General features: G+C 40.3%; 1 long non-coding RNA gene across 1 annotated transcript; it reads left to right on the forward strand.

Moving 5' to 3' along the window:
* Window positions 1–350: 350 nt before the first annotated feature.
* Window positions 351–17,003, forward strand: LOC118563399. The gene is made up of 3 exons (XR_004931203.1): window positions 351–438; window positions 10,015–10,119; window positions 15,576–17,003. It is a non-coding gene; the product is annotated as an uncharacterized LOC118563399 (long non-coding RNA).
* The last annotated feature ends 2,169 nt before the right edge of the window (window positions 17,004–19,172 follow it).

Raw genomic sequence — 19,172 nt, forward strand, 5'->3', positions numbered from 1 at the left:
ATCCTGGTGTTGTGGGTGTGAGTTTCTTTGCTTGCCATACGTCTTTCCTGAACAGAGGCTCTTTGCTGGATAGTATAGCTGCTGGCTACAAACCTCATGTGTCTGCAATCTTCTCATCAGGCTGTTTGAGATTTAAGAAGGTGTGAGATTACCTGTCTTCACCTGATGCTGAACCTAGTGTTTTCTAACCTCTTTTTTAAGAAGATTGCTCATGTTCTTGTACTACCTTCTATAGTCTAATTTACTGTCTTTGCCCCTCAGGTTGAAGTCCACCTGAGGTTCCACGCTTACACCCCTTCTCCTCGACGAGAACCATCCATGACTGTCTGCCTGACCCCCCGTCAGCCTCCTCAGCCTCCAGTAGTTCCCTGCCTGCCCAGTCGTAACTCTCTCAGTATGACCTCCTGCTCTCCGCCACTGCTCATCCTTCCTCACTCAGTAAGTTGTCCAGTTCTATCATTCATTCAGAAGATTCCTCTTGCTTCAATTGAACTGTCACCGTCCTTCCCCAGACCCCGGTGAACCAAATTACAGGAGCCTTCATTGCCACGCAGTTCCTAACCCTTGCTTTCACAGTCCTGATTTGATTTTGTATACGAGTCAAAACCTTGTGGAAATAGGACACAAGTAGCACCAGGATTACAGCAGATGAGGCTCCATTCTGTCTACCAATCTCTTCCATCATATCATCACTTGTGAACTAGGCACAAAGATACTTGAACTACTACACTTGAGACAAAGACTGTCCCCTGACTTCAGAAGGAAGAAAATAAAATCACATTGCTTTGCTCCCAGAAAGATATTTAGATAAGTTATTGTACTTGTTCTGCATAGTTGGATGGTTATATAATCTAAAACTGGTCGCACTGCCTCTATAGTGGAATGTTTCACAACTAACACAGGTAATACAGGCTTACAGCTAACTCAGGGAGTAACAGGGAGTTAATATTCATGGAAACCAATCGAATGGAGAAAGACAAACATGAGTATGAACAGATGCGTACCAATTTAAGTAGAAGATCATAATGGTCATAGTCACTGCCTAAGTCTTCCTATCCATGGTAGCGTTGATCTAGGCTACTCCCCAAAAACTGCTGAGGTATAAACAATCTAATTTAGTTTCTTTTGCTATCTTTTGTAAAAGTGGATGTGGGAACATGGGTTGATTTCACTCAACAAGGACTTATGGGTAGAATGGGTCTTGTTTTTAACCCCCAAAAACTGATTAAAATGACTGTCTAACATTACAGCTTCCAAGGGATGAGTTGAAAAAAAACAACAACTCATTATTTGATTTGCTAAAAAAATTATATTAAAGTTAAATCTAAACTTTTTATGTTTAATTCTGTTTCAAAAATCATGAGATGAAAAATAAGATAATAAGATGTAGGGTTAGGGTAAGGGTTGGGTCAGGGTTATTTACATGTCATTATAATGGATGCTGTAGGAGAGGGGGAACAATGTGGGAGAGGCCAAAACTGAATTTAAAAAGTTCAGCGAATGTGTAGAGAATCCCAAATGATTATCCCACTGTCAATGTTTTGTTACTACTGAATCCCCCTCACTTATCCAGGCGTGAGACCTGCAAAGGTTGGCCAAGCTTGTTTTTAGAAACCTGACACATGTCACAGTAAAATGTGAAGATGTCTTTTGTTGTGTAAACAAGCTGAACTGATTTTCCATAGTAGACAAAAATAAACAATAATGAATAACTGTCAAGAGCAATGTGAGAAAATGAGGCAAGAACCTCGACATAATCTGCCAGCAGTAGCTTAAAGCAGTGTTTCTCAACCCTGGTACTCAGGACCCTCTGTCCTTTGTGTTTTAGAGGCATCTCTGCTCCTGATTCAAATCTGATTCAAACCTTTTGACTGCATTAACCTCTCAGCATGTCATCAAGTGCTGTTAGATGCATGTTCATAAACGCTTCATTTACATCAGATGTGTGGCAGAAGGGGAGCACCTAAAAATGCAGGACAGTGGCTCTTGAGTACCAGGATTGATAGACACTGCATAATTCACTCTGTACACCAGGGGGGCCAATGCTCAGGCCTGGAGAGCTACTGCCCTGCAACATCCTTTCTCCAGCACACCTGCATCCAGTGAGGGTGGAAATTCAACCATTTGATTCAGGGGTGTTGAAGAAGGGATGTATCTAAAAGTTGCAGGGTAGTAGCTCTCCAGAACTGGAGGTGAATATCACATGATCTGGCTGAAGCGGTTCCTGCTCAAAGACTTTGCTGCCTTTGAGTGTTCTTATTAGCTGCTCATTGTGAGGATTTGGTAAGATATAAGCTTTCAGGTCAATCTCCAATAACCACCAGAAATTTGATTTATTGTTTGTCATTTCTTTTTGGAAAATGAGTCACTAGAAGGATCTGAAATGTTAGTATTTAGTGATAAAGTGGCTTAGTAGGTCACGCTGTGAAGTGGATCCCACTGTTTGCTTAAAACTACTTACTCCTGTACCAGTGGCATGAGCCCATCAGTAGGGAAGGAGGCTTTAGAGTTATTCTTTCGTACTTCAATGCTTACTGTCAAACCTGGCTGTGCAGTATTTGTCAAGTCCTGCTGCCTCAAGTTCTACCATCAAGAGTTTAAAAAGAGCCCAAGAAGAATGAGCAAAGTTTTTTTTTTTCTTAAGCTTAATTTTTCTGTGAAATCCTGTAGTGGAGATCTACACTTCCTTACCAGAGCTGTGTTTTTATTGTCGTTATCATGCTGCTATGGAAACAAAATGCACCACTGGCTAATATCTCTAATGGAAAAGTTCCGTTACCACACATGGCCCACTTTGTTTTATCTCCATTTTCCACACATATATCCCAAAATAAAACATATATTTTATAACAGAATAGTAATAATGATTGGAACGGGTAAAAACAGCATATTATAAACCATCTCTTCCTTCAAACTGAAATTCTCTGTAATTTCATCATGCCTGGTATCCCCCTGCTGCTCTTTTGTAGCCTGCATATTACAACCAAAATAAACATGTCGGCCGTGGGATCAAACGGAATATGGTGCTTGACTACAGCACGACTTGAGACACTGATCTTTGCGCTATGAATAAATCACACCACTTGAATGTAATTCTGCAGTAGGGCCAAAATCTTCCGGATAGCTGCTGTTGAGAGGATAAGAGGATTGATTTTATATTTGAAGAGAGCCAGGCAGAAAAAGCCAAATAAAAACCAAAAGCCTAGACCTGACAATTTACATAAAAAAAGATAATTCCAATCTTTCAAACACAATGTAAAGTTGGACATGTGCAGTGTAACAGTCATGATTCACCCCTGAATTAGTGTTGATTTTTGAGTTGACGTAATGTAAAAGTACTTTTTGTGACATTATTTTGGCTTATTAAAGGTGTTTTTGTATGTATTTGTACTCATCAGAATTATGAGGCCTATCTGGTGGTACCAATTTTAAAAAGTTCAGACTTTTTTTTATAACTATTACATGAAAATATTCATAGCCAACTTTGCATTAGGAGTCCTTAATGATTTATAACAGGGTCAGAAAAGACCTTATGCCATGTGCAAAAGAAAAGTAACTGTTAAAAATCCTATTTTAATAGTTGACTTATTTTAAAACTAAGAAATTGTCATGACTTGGGGTTGTTTGTTTATGTTTTGGACTGTTTTGGACTAAACCTTTCTCTCTCCACTAATCTCTGTCACCTCCCAGCCACCATTCAGCACCATAGTCAGCTCCACCTGCTGCTGCCACTAACTACCCCAAGTCATTCCACCTGCTTCTCTCACTAAATATACCTGCCTCATTCAACCAGTCCCTGCCATAAAGTATCATCTGGTCTCGATGCCGGCATGCATGCTGTTTTTGCCCAATGTCGCCCTGCCTGCCGATCCTATACCTGTTGTCGCCCTCTCTAGTTGCCTTAATTAGTGCTTGTGTGCACTGTCTGGTTCAGGTCGTTCCTGAGGAATCTGTGTCTCTCTGCCCATGCTGGGAGCACATCGGCTGCACCTGGTCAAGTTTGTACCTGCCAGCAACCATTCCTGCCTGCCTGTCTTCCCTGTTACCTTCTTCACTTTAAAATAAACATTTTAAGCGCGACCTACGTCCGGCTTGAATATCAGGCTCCCAGCGTACACACAATCATTACAGAATTTCTTCTTATAGTCTTTTATTTACGTTCTTTAGCATATTAAATTGGCAATTAGTGAGATTAGCACAGCTACCAACAATAAAACATCTATGTGTATTTCTGTAAGAATGTCAGTCTTTCCCTCTTAGATTTCCAAAAGGCAGATAATACCCCATATATATAACATGTACCATGACAGGCATAGGCTGAAAGCTAAAATTATAAAATAAGAGAGACCAATTTTTATTTCTTGCAGCCTGAAGGAACCACAAACTTGACATGTATAAAACACATTTTTCTTTCAAATGCTTTCCTACATCTGTGGGATCCCTCTGACTAACCGGGGAAAGAGTTGAACTTTTGAGTTGCTGCTTGCCCTGGGCCAATCAAGTTGAAAATGCGATTACTTCAAGCATCTCTAGTAATTTTCAGGTCTGAATTAAATGAGCTGAATTAAATGAGCCATAAAACACATTTTAAATTAACCTATTAACATGTTTACGATATTTCCATTGCAGGTAGTGAAAGTAACAATAAGTATATTTGGATATGATGTGAACACTGTTTTTAGCCTTTCAAACCAGCATAGTGAGAAAGTGAAATAGATGTTGGGGAAAAAAAAATCAATCATTATTACTTAGCTGAACCAAAGCATTGTATCTTCTTGGATAGATTTTTTTAAGCTATCTGAAGACATTTATTTGCTCAAGTGCAGCTCATGCAGGCAACGTCAGGTGTAATGTAGGTCAGATGTGTGAGCCTTAGTCCCAGTTCACAGTGATGACCCAGCAATAAGCCCTCTGCCCTGTTTGCTGTCAGCTCACGGCACCTGGCACCAGAGGTTGGGTTGCACCATCTGTGTCACATAGCAATCAAAAGACAGAGAAGTCAGGAGGTCCAGCAGTCCCATCATCGCAGGGATCAGCAGACGAACGTCGTCGGCATATCATCCTTTCACAGCTAGTTCTCAAGGTGAAAGTAAAGAGAAAAATAAAGGGTGGTGCAACCTGAGAGGAGGAAAAAGGAAGAAAGAAACACTGTAAAAAAACAACTGAAAAGTCATTTTTTCCCTTGCTTGTTTTTTACGAGACAGCATGAACCCTTGATATTTTATATTTTCTTTTCTTTGCGCTACTTCATTCAATTTAAATATAATTTAAAAAAATCCCACCTTTGACCTAAAAATTGGCAGATTATTTTTATTAAAAGACTATTTTAAAAATGGTATAACCCATCTATTTATATGAAAATTTAACACCTTCTGGTACACCAGCACAATCCAAAAAAGGCTTTTAGATGCCTCTGAGAATATCATGGCTGTTAACAAGTTAGAGAAAACTATTGGAGGTATTATCAGTATTCAGTGCATTATTGACACAAGTCATTTCAAAACTTCAAGTGCTTGCTAAATTAATCCTTATGTCAACAATATCTGATTGTGGTGGGGATAGCTCTGGTATCAAATGTCACCCAGGAAGTGTGGTTATTCAGGTTCAAAGGGTTATGCATATTCTAGATGTGTTTTGTTTTTTTGCTCCTGAAAAAACTGACAAAGATCAAAGTTATTGTAAGAATCACATTATCTCCATTTTCCCACATTTTGTTTAATAAGCAGTTTTCTATTCTGTCCCTACATTCTACCTTGTATTTGTAATTAGCTGTCCAATTAAGACTGATTGCTGTTTTGAAAACGAGGCAGTGGATTTCACATAATCAGTTGCTTCAAATAAAGAAAAAATATATTTTTTGCAACATATCACATAGATTCGGAAAAATCTGTTATTACTGTGGACCAAACAGCAGAAGAGAATCAACATCCAGGCCAATCAAATTCAGTTTATTTATATAGCGGCAATTCACAACACGTCGTCTCAATACACTTTACAAAGTCAATTTTATCAAATCATACAGACAGATTGGTTAAAACATTTTCGATCTAAGGAAACCCAGCAGATTACATCAAGTTATTGACTTGCAACATTTACTCCTCCCGGATGAGCATGTAGACACAGAGGAGAGGAAAGCTCCCCCTTTCAATGTGAACAGCCACGACAGACTGGGGGTTTGAGAAAACAGAACACACACACACACACACACACACACACACACACACACACACACACACACACACACACACACACACACACACACACACACACACACCTTGAGAAAGGAAAAAGGATAATGGCAGTACTAGCTCCATTGGTGGCTTCATCTTGCAAAGAAACACAGCTAAGCAGATGAGCTCTGAAGCAGTTTTCAGGTCTAAAGAATGATAAAGAGCACACACCGGGCTAAACACTAAAAGACAGGGCCAGCTGTGTAATCTAGGAGAGTATGAAGTTGTTTGCAGCAATTGCTCAGCCAATGACCCCTCCAAAAGGAGAAATGTCTCTCTGTTTTTCATCAGAACTCTTGGTGCAGCGCTTTGGATCAGCTGAACGGTTTTAACTGCATTTTGGGGACTTCCTGACAGTAAAGAATTACAATAGGCCAGTCTAATGCATGAAATAGGTCTTCAGAGTCACTCCTGGACAGGATAGTTCTAATTTTGACAATATCCTGGTGAAAGAACAAAATTATAGGAAGGGGTTTAATATGGTAATTAAATGAAATGGTCTGGTTAGAGATAACTCCAAGGTCTTTTACTGTACCAGAGGTCAATTTAATGCCAGCAAGATAAAGTGATCAACTAAGCAGTTTCTTTTCTGTTCCAATGATGACAAATTTTGGCCTGTCTGAATATAAATGCAAAATATTTCAAGTCATCCATATTTTTTACCAAATACCAGATTGGATTCATCAGGTTTTATGAATAGATATAGTTAAGGATCATCAGTATAGCAGTATATTTTTATATATATTTATATATTTATAGATTGATTGATTGATTGATTGATTGATTGATTGATTGGTCGGACAATAATTCAATAACAATATTTGTTGACTGATAGACATGTGGTGCAATAGAAAAAAAGGGCCAATAGAAAGAAAATAGAACAGTTTTCCTTTTTGCACTGTAGCCTATCATGTAGGTTAATACTACAGTCGTTAATCCTCCGAACCAATCACAAATGCAGACCCAGAATCGCGCCGTCACTAAGCTCCACCCCCTATAACATGTGTTCTTTTTTAAAAACTGCTTGTTAAAAAGTTTGGTGAAACATTTTTTGAATATGGGTTTGCATTTGAATTTAGTGTTTTTGTTTTTTTTAACCTAAGAACATGTCATTACGCAACAGCATAAAATGGCCAAGGCTGCTCTTAAAATATATGTTTATATATGATATAATTATCAATATGATCTTTGTGGAAAGAGCTTAAGTGTAAGCCACCACAATTATAAGACTCCTGGATAGGTGTCAAAACGTTTTCAGAAAAAGTGAGTGAAAGTCTGGTTGATTTTTTATTTAAGCCTGTTTACTGTTACGATGACCCGGATAACTGAGAATTTGCACAGGAAAAAGCTTGCAGGTTTTCAGCTGGTCACAAACAAGAAATTGTAGAGTTAATAGTGTCATTTCTTTTGCATTTAAGTTGTAAGCTAATGTAACAAGACATCTGAACATCAATAGCTGTTCCAGACCTTTGACCTTATCAAGAAATCAGATTTGGACCTTTAAAACGACATTTGAAAACTTTTGTGTTATGACACAAGTAAATGTATGACCACAAATTTTATGTATGACACATGGAAATAAATAAAAACAAATAGTCATATGATACTGGGACAGCTATCTATAAATTACTGTGCAGAAAGCACATTTTTCTGAGACTCAGTCTCAGATTACTACAGCTTTTTTCTAAAAGATGCTCACAAACACTGATGGCGTACTGGACTCACACTCAAAATTGACCTTTTTTAGCTTTGACAGTGCAGGAAAGCACGCATGGGTCTTGGATTGGGTTGTCCAAGAGTTGGACACTGAGGTATTTTGCTACTTCAGACTCTGGCTCTGAATGGAAGGAGGAAACCTTTTGACTAGTGCTGGTGGAGTCACATCAGATCCATGTTCTGAATGATTTGTATCTTTAGATGAAATCAGGCATATTTAAATTCATAAAGAAATTTAAGTTGCCCTTTTTGATTTGAATAATTTTTCTAATCAATTATTATAATACTTGATTATGCAGTCAAAACACAGCTGCTGGCATCTTGACCAAAACTGGGAAATACGGGGATATTACGGACATCCCGTCACTGGTTACCTCGTCAGGCTCAAGCTGATTTTAAGATCTTGTTGCTCACCTACAAGGCACTAAGTGGTGTGGCGCCTTCTTATTTATCCAACTTTTAGCACCTGTGCGTTACACCCCGTCCTCTTCGATCTCAGGGCACAGGTCTTCTAAGTTCCTAAGGCTAAAAGGAAAACTATATGTGAGTGCGCCTTTTCCTTTCATGCCCCATGTTTGTGGAACAATCTCCCTCCAGACATTCAGCAGGAATGTTCCGTGGAGGTTTTTAGAGCCCGGCTAAAGACCCACCTGTTCACCTTATCTCCTGATTCGATGCCTAACTATGTTCTTCTATGCAGAACGTATGATTACGTTCCTCATAGAACGTAATCATAGAATAGGTTGTCTCCTGTTATTATGTTTTTACTTGTTGATTGAAAGTGCTTTATAAATAGTTATTATTATTATTATTATTATTATTATTATTATTATTATTATTATTATTATTATTATTATTATTATTATTATTATTACCATCCATTTTTCCTGTCATTTTTTTTTACCAACTTCAGTTGTGCTCTCCATCCTCCAGACATTTTTGGGACCCAGTATCTGTATTAAGCCATCTGCTCTGCACGCGGTTCATTGACAGTTATTGAAAATACTTGATGGTAGCAACCGCTGCCAAAGGTGGCACAAGCAGTTATTAGGTTTAGATGGCAGATACTTCTTCACAGAAGGTCAGGTTGTTTTTGGATGACTTTTACCTTAAAAACTAAGTTCATCATTTAAAAACTGCATTTTATTTCTTGCGTTATAATTGTTTCATATTAAAATGATGATTGGAAAACTGTAAGTGTGAAATAAACCCAAAAGATGAGACATCTGTAAAGGGGCAAATACTTTTTCACACGCACAGCAAGCACCTGTCATGACCCAAAGATTAATAGATATAGATGGCAACAGAAGTACAGTGACAGCATTCATCTGATCCGTGCATCACTGTAAAACAAGGAAATGGAACTAGATCAATTTCTAGACATGGAAAGTGATCTAAATATTAAAAAGTTTCAGACATATCCTGTGGAGCATTTGTTCCTATTCAGTTAAATTTATGCGCATGTTTTGTTTAATCTGTCCGCCCACGTGTTGAATGAAACATATCATCGCGGGACCAGATGTTGTTCTCAGATGCTTCCAGTGGCTTTTGAAATGGGTATCATAGAAGCCCTTTTAATTATCTGTTAAAATGTGGTCTTTGTTGTGTGAGAAAACTGAACACATGGGGTATACTCGGCGTACATGATGCCGAGATAACTGCAGACATGAGCAGCAACGAAAGTCGATATTGTGGAAAAAGGTCAGGGTCTCAGAACTTCGCAGCGTTCAGCATAAAAAGCTTTCTAAGGGCTTTTGTGTGTCCTTTCCAACATATATGTCATCTCCCCTGACAATAAATCAATTAGCAGGTGGTGCGTTAAGCAGATTATGTTTGGTCTATGATTAGTACCCCTCTTTTTTACACCTCAGCCCAGCCCAGCCGATGGTTTTCAGGAAAACGCCTTGTCTCTCTTAGTGGTGCTCCACCTTCCTCCTGCACCTGCCTGCTAGGCTCCGCATCACCTCTCTGTGTTTGTCGACTTAATGCTGTAGTGAGGCTCTAATCTGCTATTAAGACTGGGGCAGAGAGAGGCTTACTGGTGTTTCTCTTACAAATCCACTTCCAGAAATCCTGCTCCGCATCTCCATGGATTAGTCGGGGAGCTACCGTCAACACGAGGGGGAAGAGAGAAAACAAAGGTCAAGCCAGAAATGACGTGATGGAGGCAAAGGTGAAGTTCAACCCAGGTGGACAAATTGAGCAGCACGTGGATATCAAATGTAATTTTAATCCATCAGGAGATGGATGCATCTGCCAGCTCCCTGTTTTATGCAGCTACACATATATGAGGAGGAGAGTGATTAGAAAAAAGGAAATAACACGGCGGAAAGAATTTGAGAGCAAAGAAAGAAAGTCATGAAGCAAAACAGGGAGTTAAGTGTGTTTGGGTGCACTGCTTGTTGAATGAAAGGCTGCGGGTTGTAACATTTAATATCTGTGTATCCACACAGCCTTTACTTAATGTTGTCTGCAAATATCAGTCCCCGGTAGATCCCTGCACTGTGCCGTAACCTCTCGTAAGTGTTCAAACATACATTTCCTCCATGTTCTGTCTTCACTTAGCTTTCCTGTTTCAGCCTGTTCTTTATCCTGAAGTTTCCATTAAATGGCTCAAACATGCCGCACACTATTTTATTCGTTTAGAGCTCTTATTATGGCAACCGCTGGGAGGACCAACCCCCAGATTCCACTTCCTCCCTGCTTCTCCGTTCCGGTTCACGTCTGACTGATGGATCAAATACTTTATGTTAATTAATGAGAACGGTTCCACATTCTCCGTGACTACTCCAAACATCACTGCCGCCTAACCTTTTTTTTTTCCATCGTTCACAGTATAATTAAGGAACAACTAAAATTTTATGCTCCGTTCCGGTCCATCAGGCTCCAGCCAGGTCAAGCTCCACAACTGCAATCGTAGCGAAGAGGAAAAAGAACGTCAGCAACCTCCAGTTTGTCAAAGTTAAATACTATGAATAGAGATCATTAACCACCATTATTTATTTGTGTTCACAATAAAACTGACGGATGCAAACCACTCCTTTTTGTACCACATAAGGAAGCAGATTTGTCATTTGAACATTTAATTTAAAATGCGGTGATCCTCTCCAGGTAGCTTTGCATTCTGCTTGTAATGACTATGGTCACACATGCTCTCCTCGGGCTCCAAGGAACTTCAGAGTGAAGCTAGAAGGAGTAAGAGCGGATGTAGGTGACTTTGCTTTTCGCAGACTCACGGAGGCGGTCTGGAACAGAGCGGACACGTACAGGAGTGGAGGATGTGGGATTACAGGGTTAGTCAGTGCAACCCATTCAGACCCATCCCTACTATAATGACTTCCCATAGCCTTCTTAGAACATGTGGAAAAAAAGTGGTCTGGTCTGATGAAAGTAAAACTGAGCTTTTTTTGTCTTACGTGGAAAAAGCTGTCTGTGATGGGAAACTGAAATTGTGCATCACTCTGAAACATGGTGGTAGCAGGATCATGCTGTGAGGAGTTATTCTTCAGCAGAGACAGGGAAGCTTGTCACGGTTGACAGGAAGACAGATGGAGCTTAATACAGGGCAATCCTGGAAGAAAAGCTGTGAGACACTGAAAAAGAATTGAGACCAAGATGGAGGTTCACCTCTCAGTGGAACAGCAACCCTAAATATTCAGTCAGAGCTCGGTTCTAAAGCTTCTGGGATGAAATAACATCTTTCATCCTAACCCTTCTCAACAGCATGGAGCAAATATTCCACCTGTTTTTCAGGACAACTTGGCTTGAAGGGATAGCCATAAGTCACTAATAATGAAATTTGTCCTTTTCAGCTGTTCTCTCTTCTTCACAAACTGCTTCTGTTCATTTTGTGCCAAATCAGCAATAAATCTTTACAGTGTTCTCAAATGTTTTGCTGCATATTTTATGCGAACAAACACCAATAAAGGAAAAATATGATGACAAAAAGTCAGACGGAGAACTTGCGAAGCGGGACCCTGAATCAGCTGACCAATGTTGTTTTTAACTGATGAACACAGGATGCGGTTTTTTTCACTTGTTGGAAGGGCATATTTTATCCATTTACCTTATTAGTTACAACAAGATAAATGAAAAGTGTGCAGCACGTTGTTATAGGTGACAAACTATATCTACAGCGAGGATGACTGATTTTACAGCATCCTGAAGTTTATAGGACTGCAGTCATTTAGTCCACCCAATTAAATCCTCTGAAGCCCAGAGAAGGGGTTCGGTTCTCCTAATGCATTTTCTTTAATTATAAAAAAGACTGCAGCGTCACTTTGATGCTGCACAGCCATAACTAACACCTTCCTGAGGGCTGTCCGACTGTGGCAGGAACGCCGCAGCGCCGGAGCAGGGGTCTGAAATGAAGCAACCCTAACGGACAGATGGCTGACGTCCTGTGTGCCAGGACCGTGCTCAGTCTCCTCTGGCCTCATAACTCATCCTGCTCTTGGCTCAACCCGTCTGTGAGTTGGCCTTGAGGGAAATGAAAGTGACCCCCCCCCCCCTCGCCGCCGCCACCACCACCCAAAGCTCAATAGTGTCCGTTTTGTTCTGGTTTATCTGAACTTACATTTAGTTAGAGGTTGATCAAATCATAGTTTGCAAAAAAAAAAAAAAAAAAAAACACACTCCCACACTTTCCTAAGGAGCTTCCACTCTAAAGGTAAGTGAAAGGTCTTTTTCCTTCATGTCTAACAAACACTCATGGCTTTCCGTGGGCAGTTGCCATAGCTACCGTAAAGGAAGCGACCACCTGTGGGCTCACTTCTAATGTAAGGGGGGGATAAAATGGCAAAAAAAAGCGACAAAATCACCAGACTGCAAACTGATTGACCGAGAGCACTCTGGAAGGAATCCAACATTTCTGCCTCTGTGATGTTACAAGACATTCATGTTGGCAGATAAAAAGATCTCAGCTCAGCAGACAGCAAAGTTCCTTGATCAGTCAGAGAGAGAGAGAGAGAGAGAGAACGGGCAGCAGATTTCAGCCCGGGTCAGAGCAGCCCGAACCCCCCCCAAAACAGATTCCTCCCCTGCTGGACATCAATCTTCAGAGCTGCTGTCTTGGCAAAGAACAGATTTGATTTCTCCGCTGAACAGTACTCAACCCCTGACCTCTCTACCCTTAAAGCCCTGCCAGTCCAAAGTAGTTGCTATGGTTACTGTAAATCGAGCGGCTGCGATAGTTTCGGCCCCGCGCGACGCAGAGCTGCTGTGAACATCATGGGCATAGGTATAAATTTCTACAAGCCTCTTGGAAGGCGTAATTGAATGTAGTCAGGGAGCCTGCCCCTGTCAATAAATTACCTATTTATTTCTGGCCTTGAACAAGGTGACTGCCCATGATACGTGCTGGCATGCTGTGCAGCATGATGCTCTGCATCCGAGCAGAGATGTTTAAAAACACAAGCATGCACGAGCCTTCTCCCACCCGGACGCTGCAGTGTGTGTGTGTGTGTGTGTGTGTGTGTGTGTGTGTGTGGGGAGGGGGGTGCACAGAAGCCTGCAGTGTATATGTGTGTGTACATACACATGCCCGAGCGTGTAGTTACTGACTTGGTGCCACTGAGTTCATCGTGCCAGCGCCACTGTCTGGTGAGGCAGAGTGGCGTGGCAGCCGGGCTGCTCCCATTGGTTGAGGTTAACGAGACAGAGAGCACATCTGCATCAGAGGCGAGCACAGATGAGCGGAGATCCGGTAGAAGCTGCGCTGCACTCGCTCTCTGGCTTGGCTGCTCGTGCTTTGTGCGTCTTTATTTGTAGCGTCAGGAAGGGTATCAATACGTCAGTGGGTGAAGGATGAAATAAAATAGACATTATTTCACTGTGGAATGTTTTAGCTCAGTTTCCTGAAGCTTTTTGTTGTTGTTGTCTTTTTTGCGGCTACCATATGCTAAAAAACATATTGTGACATATAATTTCATCGGTAAGTGGAAAGTCTTGTTTTAGCTTAGCTGTATTAGGAAGAACATAACATCCTTGTCCCAAAGTTATGCTGCTCCACCATGAAAATATTGATGTTTTATAAAGTATGATTGAGGTGGACAAAGTAGTGGATTGAAAGTAATGTGTTGAAAAATGTCCCTCAAGTAAGGTACAAATTCTCACAAACTGTACTTCAGTACATAACTCAAGTGCATTTACTGGCTACCTCTGGGTATGATACAAGGTAATACTTCCTGCTTTTTATCCAGATGTAACAATGACAATTTTAATCAATGTTTGCTACATGTTATATAAGTCGCAGCCAGGTTGGATACTAAACTTAGATCTGCTTAGAGACTTGAGGTTTTTGGGCAAAATTCTGACTTCACATGGCTTTCTTGTTTCATGAGGGAACTTGGAAAGTTTACTTGAAAGAACAAAGAAAATGGCAACATTATTTAGGTTAGTTCAGGGGTCCTAATCTGTCACATTTCCCTCTTTTTCTTTTAAAACGCCGTGAATATATATATTTACAAATAAAATACATACTGAAAATTTCATCATTGGAAGCAAAGTGGAATTGCAGTCAAATTCCTTGTATGAAAAAAATAAACTGATGACAAAACAGTAGTAGAAAGAGGCCAAAGTATGGTCAATCATTTCTACATAAAAAATATCTTCTGCAATAACCATGGCTTTATAATATCAAAATTAGGCGAACACCACTTTGAATAAACACACCATGACAGCGACTGTACCCCAAGCGAAACAGAGAACCGTGGTGACGGGCTTTAAATCGCAGCAGTGAAATCCCTTCCTTGCCGGAATTTTCTACTTACTGGGAAGCGGCAAACAAGCAGCCCCCCCCCCCCCTCTGGAGATGCAGGTGCATCAAACAGAAAAGCAGAAATCAGCAGATTTATCACTGTAAGGCGTGCACTCATGCAAAGGCAATAAATTCTGTGAATAAACATGCCCAAACTGCGACGCGGTTCTTTTCACTGCTCATTAAATCAGAGTGGCTTCCTGAAGGATTTAGTGTCACACCTTGTTGGTGGAGTTTTGCCAAGCCCTAAAAAAAAGTTTGTACATTTATTCTCCCGTATCCCTGTGCAGACGGTGGTCCAGGATGGGCGTTGTTCAGGCGACAACAGGGTAAATTGGTTCTAATGAGGACTTAAGTTTTTGTTGTTGTTTTTTCATGCACGGGCTCTCCTTGCTGCACACTACTGCAGAGTGTGACTGCCAGTGCCGTGCATAAATTCGCCTTTGCGCTTAACAGTGTTGCCCCACACTGCAGTATCTATCTAGGACAGTAGCATGTAGTGATTGTGTTTACACAGTCTATTTACATTAGAAAAGCCCCGCAACAATGTGCAGCTTCTTGGAGTAGATGCGATAGCCAGGGGTTTTAACGCTGAAGCTCATCGTCCTCATTGTCTGTCTCACCAAGGGAATGTAGAATTAACAGATTAGCTGGCTGAAGGTGGGGTAGCAGGGGTGGGAGTTGGGGGGGGCAGGCTTCGGCTTTTTGATTTAGAATAGGAAAGACAGTGGTGATTGTTCAAGCAAGCTCGCGCGAATTCATATGTCTATTTGAGGATAATGACCGAAATCGTATGCACACAGCAGCTGATGAATGGAGATGGGCCTTGATAATGTCCTTTCTGTCTTCTCTTCTTTTTATTCCCCCCCCAGTCTGCTCCTGCGTGTGTGCGGCGAGATCGAGTTTGCGTACCGACGTGCACGTGTGTGTGGAGAGAGCGAGGCAGACGCCGAACGATAACACCGAGAAGAGAGGAGCAGGAGACAAGACAAACATATTCCTCTTTACCTTGGATTTCCAGGCTGAGTCACTGCAGATGGAGGGCATTTTTCATGCGGCACTTCTACACACACTTCTCTTCACTGCTATATTTTTTATGACACTCCTCCCCACGGATGCTGGGAGTCTTGAGGAGGCCCATGACAGTGATTAATATAACAGGCTGCTGTTACCGCCTTGACATTTGAGTTTTTCTCCTACATCATGGCACGTCCGCTTCATTCTTCATCGGGCGGGTTACCGTGGCAGCCTCGCATCCTCCACTGGTACTGGGGAGGGATGGCGGCTTGCAGAATATTCAAACTTCCTTCTGGCTCATATAGTTTACCATCGATGTCATCTGTCTCTGTTTTGCCGCATCCCTCAAATGGACTTCCTTTGCGTTTCAGGTGGCCTTTTTCCTTTGATGCACAGATTACAGATTTGGAAGTAGGCCAAATTGCAAGTTTTGGCCTACTTATACCAATTTTAGTCCATTCCTTTCATTCTTTCAGAATTATGACTAACAGCATTCAAATTACTTGTATAGCCGTCCAGCAGTTTTAAGTGATTTATTATTTATCTTAGAGAAATACTAAATGATAAATAATTACTTTACAGTCAACTTGTCTATCCTTCGTCTTTAGGGTCTTATGTTGGTAATTAGCGCTGTTAGCATACTTAAAATAATATAATTGTCTGTGTATATTCCCCTATAGAAGTGATACTCCAAAATGTGGCCCCAGGAATCATTTGCAACCCTTCTTCATGTTGTAGCAGACTGAATGAACTGCTAATGTGTTGAATGGTTTCCATTTAAATAGCTTTGTACACTTTTGTGGTGGGTTTTGAAACAGAAAATGGCTATGTTTCTGGCTTCATTCCACTGTAAACCCCCTTTTACACCAAAGAGTGTTCCATACTAACCTGGTAGAGCTCATGCACGACACATTCACTAATCAATAGAATTATTAGATTTATTTTTCCCAACTGGTTGATTAAGGATTAAAAAACGGCCTGTGCCTGTCAAAAAACTGTTTCCTTAGTGTCCCTCTTCATCTAATCTATTTAATTCCGTCCAATTAAAATTTATTTATACAGCATCAATTCACACCACATTATCTCAAAGCACTTTACAATGTCATTTCAACCAAATCAGGCTGATCTGCTATATAGTGTTCAGTCTAAGGAAACCCAGCAGAGTGCATCAAGACATTAGCTCACATGATTTACTCCTCCTGGATGAGCGTGTAGTGACAGTGGACAGTCGCTGGCAGCATGTTCTTGTCTTTGCAGCATTACTTCATACCGGCCATGCATGTAGTGACATGTGCCATGCATAGCTCTTTTTTTTTTTTTTTTTTTGCTAGTATCACTTATCAAATATTTCTTTCACAACAGATCATGCAATGAGCATAAAAACTGTGGCCTGGAATTTACTCTTTAAACTTGTGACTAGAACTGTGCAAATTAGAGCAGAGAATGCTTTCTATCAGAAACCCACTGCTCTGTTTGGTTATGTCTCCATCCTTTAGCCATTGATGAAGCTATTGCTGCCATTAACTTCATGGTTGAGGCAGATGGATGGACGCTCATATTCAGCCTGATTCTCCAAGTGGCTTCTTCCTGTTAAAATGGAGGGCTTCTTTACTGTCAGCCCATGCTTACTCAAAATAAGGGATTGTTTCATCGTCAATGACTTGAAACAGTTGGGAACTGGCATTTTACAATTAGATTAATTTGACGGTATTGTATCATATCTGGATTGAATTATAGTGTATTGAATAGGACGAAAATAGGATGAAATTTCATTCTATTACACAGAATTAAATTTGTACAGTACCAGATTCCACACTTGTGATTACATCTGGTACCATGGGAAAAAAATCTGTAAATTATTCCTTTTTAGAACACTTCACTTTACAAAAAAAAAAAAAAAAATTGCTATTGAATTTTGCAAAGTATTTGTACAAGTGGGAAACCCTTTGTTGGTTGAATAGGGAATTCGGGAAAAACTGAAACAGAAAAAAATGGAATTTGAAAAAGTAAAAAGTTTTCATGGGTCCCTACTTAGATTTTGCCGTTTAAGTACAGTAAAAGTAGGTGTTCTCTATCCTGTTTTGCCGCACTTCAGCTTGACATTCTCAATGCATGCCAAAAACTGAGATTAGGAGCAAAACTTATATTTACCTTTGGATGCAGCACAAATTTGTAAAATGGCAAGCCAGGTTTGTCTCAATGGATTTTACCCTTAGCATTAGGAAAAATAAAGGGCATTACAAAACTGAAGGTCTTTTGCTGATTCCAAAGTACAAAATCTATAAAATATTTATCATTCACATAGTGAGACACGGAAAAAAAGGTGGCCCCTGATTAGGTACCTCCTGATATTTAGTTGTCATCTGATGGCTTTATAAAATCCAAACCATATTGCCCAAATAAATTATGATTTTTTTTCTCTCCATACTTCTAAAACCTATTCTCCACTCCTGCCAATCACCAGACATATGAAACTGCATTACATTGATCACTAAAAGCAGGGGGTTCTTTAACAATTTACGTGTCATTCTGACAATCATTGCACACTTGCACTGCTTCGGTGTGGACTGCTTTAGGTAATTTCTTCCTCTTTATGTAACAGATTCTTCTCACTCCAAGCAGGACTGTGACATCAGTATCATAAAAGCTAAGTATGGATACAGGCTTTCTATTTTTCAGGTAATAGTAACTCAACCATTAAATCTTGATGGTGGTCCTACCATGCCACTGGGCCAGAAAGGTCTAACTGAAAATATACTGAATTTGAAAGCCCTCTTTATTGTTGTTTTAAGAACACTTTTTTAGCAGTTGACATCGTTGTAGAGCTAAAGGCTGAAACTCTATTCATTCATTCCACCATCTTCTAAAGTATTCAAGAATATCAAAGATTTTTACTGAGGCAAACAAAAACAACTTTTGAATTCGGTGTATTTGTCAGTGCTGCAGCTGGACTTAAAACATAAATAAAGCTATCAAACACGGCTATTTTGCCCTAGGAATGTTTCAGGTGTAAATATTTAGCATAAACCCCGTTTTTCAGGATTCTGGGTTGCTCTCTGAAGCTGTGCGTTGCAGTAACGCTCCCCAGTAGAACAAATCAAAACTGGGTCAGAGCTTCAAAATATCACAAGAGGAGAGCCTTATTATCATTTCAGTGTATTGTCAAGCTTTATATTCTGCCAGATAAACTCTCTAAACAATAGGCTGGCATATTTAGGATGAATATGAGCACGGCATAAGAATAGAGAGAGAGAGAGAGAGATGTTCAGACTCCAGATGTCAGAGAAGGAGCCTCTGTTGACGTGTGTGTTTGTCCAAATCGACTCCTACCTCTTAAATTACCCATAGTGAACATCTTGCTGAACTGACTCCTGCATTACGATCAAAGTCTTCAAATGTAGGTCCCTGCGCCAGTTTAAACTCCAACATGGCCCCCGGTGGATACCCCAGGG

This window comes from Fundulus heteroclitus, chromosome 6, assembly GCF_011125445.2.
Source record: "Fundulus heteroclitus isolate FHET01 chromosome 6, MU-UCD_Fhet_4.1, whole genome shotgun sequence".
Lineage (NCBI taxonomy): Eukaryota > Metazoa > Chordata > Actinopteri > Cyprinodontiformes > Fundulidae > Fundulus > Fundulus heteroclitus.